Source organism: Anas acuta, chromosome 1, assembly GCF_963932015.1.
Source record: "Anas acuta chromosome 1, bAnaAcu1.1, whole genome shotgun sequence".
NCBI classification, from domain to species: domain Eukaryota; kingdom Metazoa; phylum Chordata; class Aves; order Anseriformes; family Anatidae; genus Anas; species Anas acuta.
The window spans coordinates 22,779,093-22,787,039 of record NC_088979.1 but is presented as its reverse complement, the minus strand read 5'-3'; the positions used below and the strand labels follow the sequence as shown (position 1 = coordinate 22,787,039).

Here is a 7,947-nt window from a genome sequence, read left to right as displayed (position 1 = left end):
TAGCATTGCAGGTCACCCGTGAGAGCATCCTGCAGCACAATGTCGTGGCTTGTCAGCATATGTGGGCTTGAGATGGTGAGGAGGTGCCTGGTTGATGCATTCCTGAGATTTTTTGTGTTATCTTTTGCAGCCACGGAGTGAGAATTATTTCTCCTAACACAGCAGCAGCGGGGGAGGAGGTGGGGGGAGGCTGTATGTGACTGCCACGTTGAGCTGGTAGCGTGAAATACATGCACAAAGCTACAAGCAGGCCAAAAATTATTGAGTCCTAAGCTCTTTTCACTTCAAACTGGAATTTGTGTCGCATCCAGGGAGAAGCCAGTTACCAGAGACTGCTGTAGCCAAGATGGAGCAGTAGCAGGTGCTTGTATTTTGTCTTTAATTGGATGCTTTACTCCACTGTCTTAAGTGCCACAAAAAGCTTGCAAGATAAAACAAGGCAGGAGAGCAGGGGTGAGTGCACTTTTCTGCTTCTTTATTGCTGTGGACAGGGAAGTTAAAAGCAGAAAAGTGGAGGGGAAATGTCTGCTGACAGCAGCTAAGGACATGTTGACCACACAGTCCAGCCTCTGTGACATGGTAAATCTGTTGAGCCTCAGAAATGGGCAGCAAGGGACCAGATTCAGCTCCAGGTGTGGACATCTTGTGGTGTCATGACCTAAAGGATTACCCAGCCTGCAGGTATACAACAGGGTTTGCAGGATGCTGTAATATGCAAGGGCACAGAAGCTCTATTTCCTAAATTTCTCTATCACAGGTTACTACGAATTCCAACTATCAAGTATACCTATGATTGACAAAGCAGGTAGATATCAAGTTATTCTGAATTATTACTAGGAATGAAAACCTGTATCTATATTATCAGTAGTAACAACATTCTGTAATATAGCAGCAAGTGTATATATATATATAAATACTACAGGTTGCTGCAAAATTATCACTACTGAAGTAGCAAATATACTTATGATGGAATACTTATATGCACGTGTGTATATATATGTGTGTGTATATATATATATTTATTTTTTTTCCAAAGTGCTACAGGTTCCAAGTGCTATCAAAATGATCCCAGAAGTGAGGTCAAACTGACCTCAGAAAAGGTTCAATGAGGACTGACCCCAGAAGTGGGCCCAGGAAGGGACCAATAAAATAATGAACGGTCTCACTCTGAAGATGATGCACATCATGGAGGTCAGGGTCAGCCAGGCATTCCCAGTGAAGGTTCAATTTGAGTAGGGAATCTTGTAGTAAAAATTAAAAAAATAAAACTGTAGCAAAGGAAGTTCTCAGAAAGAAAGACTCCATTCTGGATAGAAAATAAGTCATTTTTATGTCACCAAGACATAAGATAGCTTAGGACACCATCTCTCATAGCAGCCAATGGACATTGCTAATTTTTACTTTTCTCCCGAGGTAACCAATAGATGATGATTCCTATTCTCTCACACACACAAAAAAATGTACTTTCACCAGACTATTTCCTTTTCTTTCAGGTAGAACATCTAATAGCAGTTGATGATTCCTACTTTCTGAGGATGTTTTCCTTTTTCCTAACTATTTTCGCCCATTCCAACAAGAAGTTCTTTGTTTTTTTCCCTTATTAATGCTACCTCCAGAAAGTCTGCTTCTCAGGCACCCAGCTGCACTTCGAGGAAGCCTTTATGGGTCATGATTATGGCTGCTCCCATCAGGGGGTGTACCAACAAGGTTGGCTTCTGGCATCCTCCTACAGCCTGGTCAATGTGTCCACTTCCTGCACCCAGTGCACTCCTCCTCTACAAGCCTGTCATGGCTTGCTTTCTTAGTCAAACTCCATTAAACCCAGAATTCCTGGGGGCACACAGCAGCATGTTGCCCATGGATGAGGTTTGGGGTGAGGACACAGTTTTCTAAGCGATTCTGATTACTGAGGATGACTGGAGTCTGTAATTATGACCTATAAAGCACTGCTCCCTCACTTGAACATTACTATCATAAACTATTTTAACATTTAGTCATTTTTCTGAATTTGTAAAACTGGGTAAGTCTTCTACAGGGAACTGATACCACAGAAGACAAATGGATCACGAGGACCAGTGCCAGTTCTGTGAACTACCTGCTACCACTTATCTGTGCCAAGTGTTTATTCCTTCCTTTACAGCCTCCCCCCTCACCCACGAGCAACGTGCAGCTTTTCAGCTGTTTTTCTTAGAAACTAGAGCAAGCATTCTTGCGGCAAACGATGCTCTAGGGAAAAGCTATCTGTGAGAATAGGAGCTCCGAAGCAGCAGCTGGTCTAACAAAACCATTCCAAAAACATCATTTGCTGCAGAAGCTGCATTTATATGCAAAAATGCACATGCAGGGAAGTGAATGTGCACAGCTCCTCAACAGAGCATCTTCATGGGAGAGGGAAATTTCAGTTTCTGGAGAGCAGGAGCGGTGGCTTTGGTTCCTTGACAGCCATAAACAGCTGCTGAGCAATGATGATTCCTGCCAACAAACGAGGCACTCCAGGGCTGAATCCACACCCGTTTACTTCCAGTTTGTGAACCAAATAGGGGAGATGTCAGAGCCTGAAATAAATGTGGGTATCTGGAGGGAATGGGAGGGAAGACCCATCTCTCTTACCTGCCAGGGTCAAACATTTCTAATCTGAGTATCTCCCTCATCTCTAGGCATCACGCAGGAAGAGGGGGACTGCATGGCCCTACACCATGGCCACCTCTCTGCCCCTGGCACAGCACACAAATCCTGCATTAAATTCACTGGTAAATCTGTAAGAGAGGCATCCTGTGCTGTTAGGGTACTCCATAGCTACTTCTCCATGCATCCAGTATATACGTGTATGGAGCAGGAATGGAAATGCTCTGCAGGGTTACCTCTATTTTTGTGTTGGTTTATTTATTTATTTAGATGAATATGTACTTATTTCCTTGCATCCTGCAACTTTTAACAGAATGACTCTGAGTTCACAGTTTTTGTGCCTCAATAAACCTCTAGCCTGAGCTTGCAAAGCCATTTACTGCCTATGGTTAAACAATCTTCTTTGTAAAGAAACTAACTATAAAAATCTTCAAAACAGATTCATTACCTTTTCCTTAACAGCTGTTCTAAGACGTACTGTCATCAGTCATTTACTAATGGTTAGCAAACATTTCCATGATTTAATGCGTGACATATCTTGCTAAAAACATTACACCTGCTGGGTCATTTTGCTACTAAACTATAAACATTCAAAAAGAGCTCTAATGCCAGATCTGTGGCCCTAGGATTTCAGCTGATAGCCCTTGTTCTGCTCTACCTCAATTTGCAAAAACGCTGAATTCCTGTTGTATGAAGTAGAATTTTCAGGGGACACAAAGAAGGTCAGCAAGATGAGAAACTCGTGTTCCACATTCATTGAGCAAATAGTTGCAGCGAATTAAGATGTTAACCACTAACCTGCTGTGCTATTTACTTGGATATCAACATCATGCAGTGGAAAATCATCGTGTGATGGACATGTGCTCATACTTCACTCATCAGTGGCTTAGGCTACTTCTCCAGGGTGGGTAGAGTATGGGGCATGTCCCTGTCTTCTGACTCTGGTGTATGGCAGAAAAGTCCAACAGAAGTGAAGTGAGGGTTGGGTATGTCCTCCTCTATCAGAGCTCATCTGCCTGAACTTCTCTGCAACAGCCTGAAACAAAACATCTACATTATATATAGATATAGCACATATTAAAAAAATAAAATCCCACTGAAAGCTACCTCTTATCTGCCAGGATGGGAGGTAAAGGATCCATTTTGCCCTTGAAATCTTCTCTATAAAGAATGAGGAAACCTTCTGGATAGCTGCCTTCAAATCTAGTTCTGTCATGATTTGAAACTCCATGTTTCAATGTTTTTTTATATATTAAAAAATTGGCACCTTCCAAGAGAGAACTGTTGCCTTGTTTATCCATTTTTATTTATGTATAATATTGCAAAAAACTCACTGTGGTGTTTACTTCATGGCATTAAGACTAGTTCTTAAGAAATAATAGAAAATATTTTTATAAGTATCCTAAAGAGAGGCATTAATCCCTGCTTCAGAGCAGACTAATTAAGCTCAAGAGCAGGAGGTGCAAAAAAAACTGATCATTATTTATTGTCTGGTTAAAAAAACAAATCATTCTGACCTTGGCACTGAAATGTCACTCCAGTTAGTAGATTTAAATATCTGTATGTGTACCTTTGTGGAGTCACTTTAATACCAAAGTAAGAGAGCAGAAAGCTGGTCCAATATTAAACTTCTTAGTGTCAGGAAGTGAACCAAATAGCATAGAACCCCAGAAGCATCCACTAGGAGCTGTATTTGTCTGTTGCTACAATGCTTCAGTGGCATGGCAGGGTGATGAGAGTGCTCTGTTTCAAGCAAAGCACCCAAAAGCAATTTCTTTTCCTGTAAACATCAGAAATCCTTGCAGATTTGGTGTACTGAGAGAAAGAGAAGGCCAGTTACAAAGCCTCTTATGCACGCTTTCCTTCAATCCCAGTGCAGCACTCTTCATTTTCCAACTCTTCAGTGACACCATATGCTTTATAATGTTTCTACCTGAATAATTTACAAGCGAAAAGCACTCAAAGAACGTGTGAAAACATTTGCAAAGACCCTAGTTTTCACTAGGCCATAGCAAGGTACATTTTTGTTGAAGCCTATTTCCATAGGAAAGCACATCATCCAGTGAATAGCCACTTGGAATATAAATCGAGTAAGTGAAATATGAAGTGTATTTTTGCATTTTATTTGGATTTCAAAGGGCTTGAATTACTGTTTGCTTAAATCTTAAGAACATGTGGAAAATATCTAGCAAAAAATGTATGAAATAACTTCAGGTCAAGTAGTCAGCATTTACGACTACAGGTAAATGAAAGCGGCGTTACCGTAGCCAAATGATCAACACGGCACATTCCTACTGGGGCAGCTCACACCAACTGAGCTTTTCATTTTCACTTGGAAGAGCTTAAATACAAGTAGAAAATATGTGGAATAAAAAATACACAGTTTCTAAGGAGTCATTTTTCATTTTGATTTTTGCAGAGCATGCCAATGGGCTGCCTAGGATGGTTTCTCCATAGTCTTCATACTCACCATGGCTGGTGAGTATTACATCCCTATTAAACACAGCACCATTATCTACTACTATCAGCTATTATTTTGGAACTGAACTATTTTATTTTTTTTTTCTGGTTTTAAGTAGGGTTTTCGTTGTCATTGTTGTTTTTTAACATGGGGAGAACATTTTCTGAAAGAGAAAACAACATATAATTAAGTTTCTCTTATGTAAGTCTCCCCTCATTTAAACTCACACAGAAATGGAGACACTTAGGAAATCACTTAGGGATACAATTCTTTGCAAATTATCATTACAAGAGCTACATGGCTAAATAAAAGGCATTTGATGAGGTTCAGTTTTACCCACCTGCCTTTGAAAATCTAGATAATAATGTTAATTTGTGTTCCAAAATCTTAGGACTTACTGTACTTAGTATTCATTCCTTAGAGACAGAGGAAAACAGGAAAAAAAAAAAAAAACCCTTCTATTAGAACTGAAGTTCCTTGTGCACATAATTTTGAGAAAAAATCTGAAAGCATGATCCAAATATTGTAAAAAGAAAATAGATATTTTGATTAAATGATTTAGAATGAAATATTTTTGATACAATATTATGATTTGGGGGAGCTAATTTGTATTGTGTAACAGCTGATTCTGTCAATAGCAGATTCATTTTTATCTAATGCCACCACTCATTGGGGGGAAAAAAAGGGAAAAAGGAAAGGAAAGGAAAGGAAAGGAAAGGAAAGGAAAGGAAAGGAAAGGAAAGGAAAGGAAAGGAAAGGAAAGGAAAGGAAAGGAAAGGAAAGGAAAGGAAAGGAAAGGAAAGGAAAGGAAAGGAAAGGAAAGGAAAGGAAAGGAAAGGAAAGGAAAGGAAAGGAAAGGAAAGGAAAGGAAAGGAAAGGAAAGGAAAGGAAAGGAAAGGAAAACTTTTTTTTCTCCTAAAAAAAAAAAAAAAAAAAAAAAGAAGCAAAAGTGAATCAAAGAAGCAATCCTGTTACCATAAAAGATAACAATGAGAAGAAAATGTATGATGGCTGAGTCAATTTAATATAATCCTACCTGTTGCATTTTACTTGCATAGTCCACTCTAAAAAAAGCTTATGACAATTTCTCTCTATCCTTCCCGCAAAGGCTTGTATTAAAAAACAACAGAACAAAACCAGACAAAGCTTATAGAAATGCAGGTTTTAAAATAATCTTTTCTATGTTTTGACTTCAAAACAAATGATACTGATAATTTAATGTCCTGTGTCATTTGCTCTGCATTTTTCTAGCCAAGTATGAAATTTTCATGATAAGCAATGATTATGTTAATGATGTAGTTTATATGAAAGAAGAAAAATAAAGATTGGTCCCTATGAAATAAAGATGTGGTGCTACACCTATGTCTTCTCCTGATGAGCATATAAGAATGCAATTGAAAAAATACACTTATCCTGTGCAACACTTTCAGGCTCTCTCATTTTCATTAACTTACCATCATTCTTCTGTAAGACTAGTTTTTCAATGCAAGAAAATTTTTCAATGGCAAGACTAAACCCCCAGGTGACCTCAATTCTTGGAAAAATCAGCTTTGCCTATTGATCTCATCTGAGCAATCATAACCCTGTTAATGAGATACATTTTTAAATGGCTCTTGAATGGCAATAGAGTATTAACTCCTTCAAGAAGAAGACCATGTTAATAAACATGGGGCTAAAAATGACAGAAAAAAAAAAATCAGAAAAAAACGATTCTGTGAAAACTTCACTAACTCACACTTTGTGGTTGCTGTATGCCGTAAGCCAGTGGTTACATGGACTTTTTTTTTTGTATTTGTTTATGCAGACCATGGGTCACATTTTTGGGTTGATTCCAGGCATCCTCTCAGCTGTGGGATCCAAGAAAGCTCTTCGGGCCCAGGTGCACATCCCAGTCACATCCTGCTCCATGCTGGTACCTGTATCATTGCCTCCCAACAAGTCCTGGCCAACAGCAACACCTCACCCCACTGCAAGTTGTTAAAAAACAACTTCCTACTCATTGTTAACCTTTGTTAACAGGTCTGGCATCACTCTGTTCATCTCCTGCACTAATAAATACAGATTTTAAACAGTTTGCTGGCTTGCCTTCTTTACCACTGCTAACAGGAGTCTATTTTTTGGGATGTGAAAGTGGCACTGCAGAATGTGGGATAGACAACAGAAAGCTGGGATTGTGTGCAGAGGTCACACAGACATCTGCATGAGTAGAAAATCTCTCTGATCAGGTAATTTGCTCTCTGGCTTCCAAGTATAAGATCCATCCCTGGGAAAGCGAGGATTTATATATATTTTTTCTTTGAAAATTTATGATCTTGTTGCTTTCAAGGAATTATTATTCTATTTGTACCATACAAAATACAGACTCACAGTCTTTTTTTTTTTTTTCCTAAATGTGTATACCACAGTCATTACTCTGAGATAGGCATAATATATATATATATATATATATATAATTTGCCTATAAAAATGATTAGATATTTCTTAATGGACTCTGAAAAACAAATCAACCCCCAAAAAACAACTCTATCCCTCCAGCCAGAATTCTACCACCAAATATAAGTGCTGGAGAACATCTTCAGGGGCCTAATTTTCAGAAGTGCTAAGAAGTCACAAATTCCATTAAGTCAGAGGTGTGGAACAGCTTTGAAGACTGAGTGACTCGTAAATAAAAGCCTTAATGAAGATTTAGCAACCTAACTTTATGAAGCAGACTTTGCAGTTTTCATTTGTATACCAAGGACAAAGACTACCCCATTTCTGGGAAGAGAGAAGCTGGGACAGCAAGAACCTGAAGGTGCCCTGAGGTGGAGTAGGTGGATGACCCATTGCCAGGACCTCATCACCTCCTGGAGAAGGGGCCA

The 7,947-nt window shown here is 39.1% G+C and overlaps 1 long non-coding RNA gene across 1 annotated transcript; it reads left to right on the top strand.

The window, feature by feature from the left end:
• The first annotated feature begins 229 nt into the window (after window positions 1-229).
• Window positions 230-3,848, top strand: LOC137850092 (uncharacterized). Its single transcript, XR_011092254.1, has 3 exons — window positions 230-361; window positions 1,617-1,707; window positions 2,658-3,848. It is a non-coding gene; the product is annotated as an uncharacterized lncRNA (long non-coding RNA).
• Window positions 3,849-7,947: the final 4,099 nt, after the last annotated feature.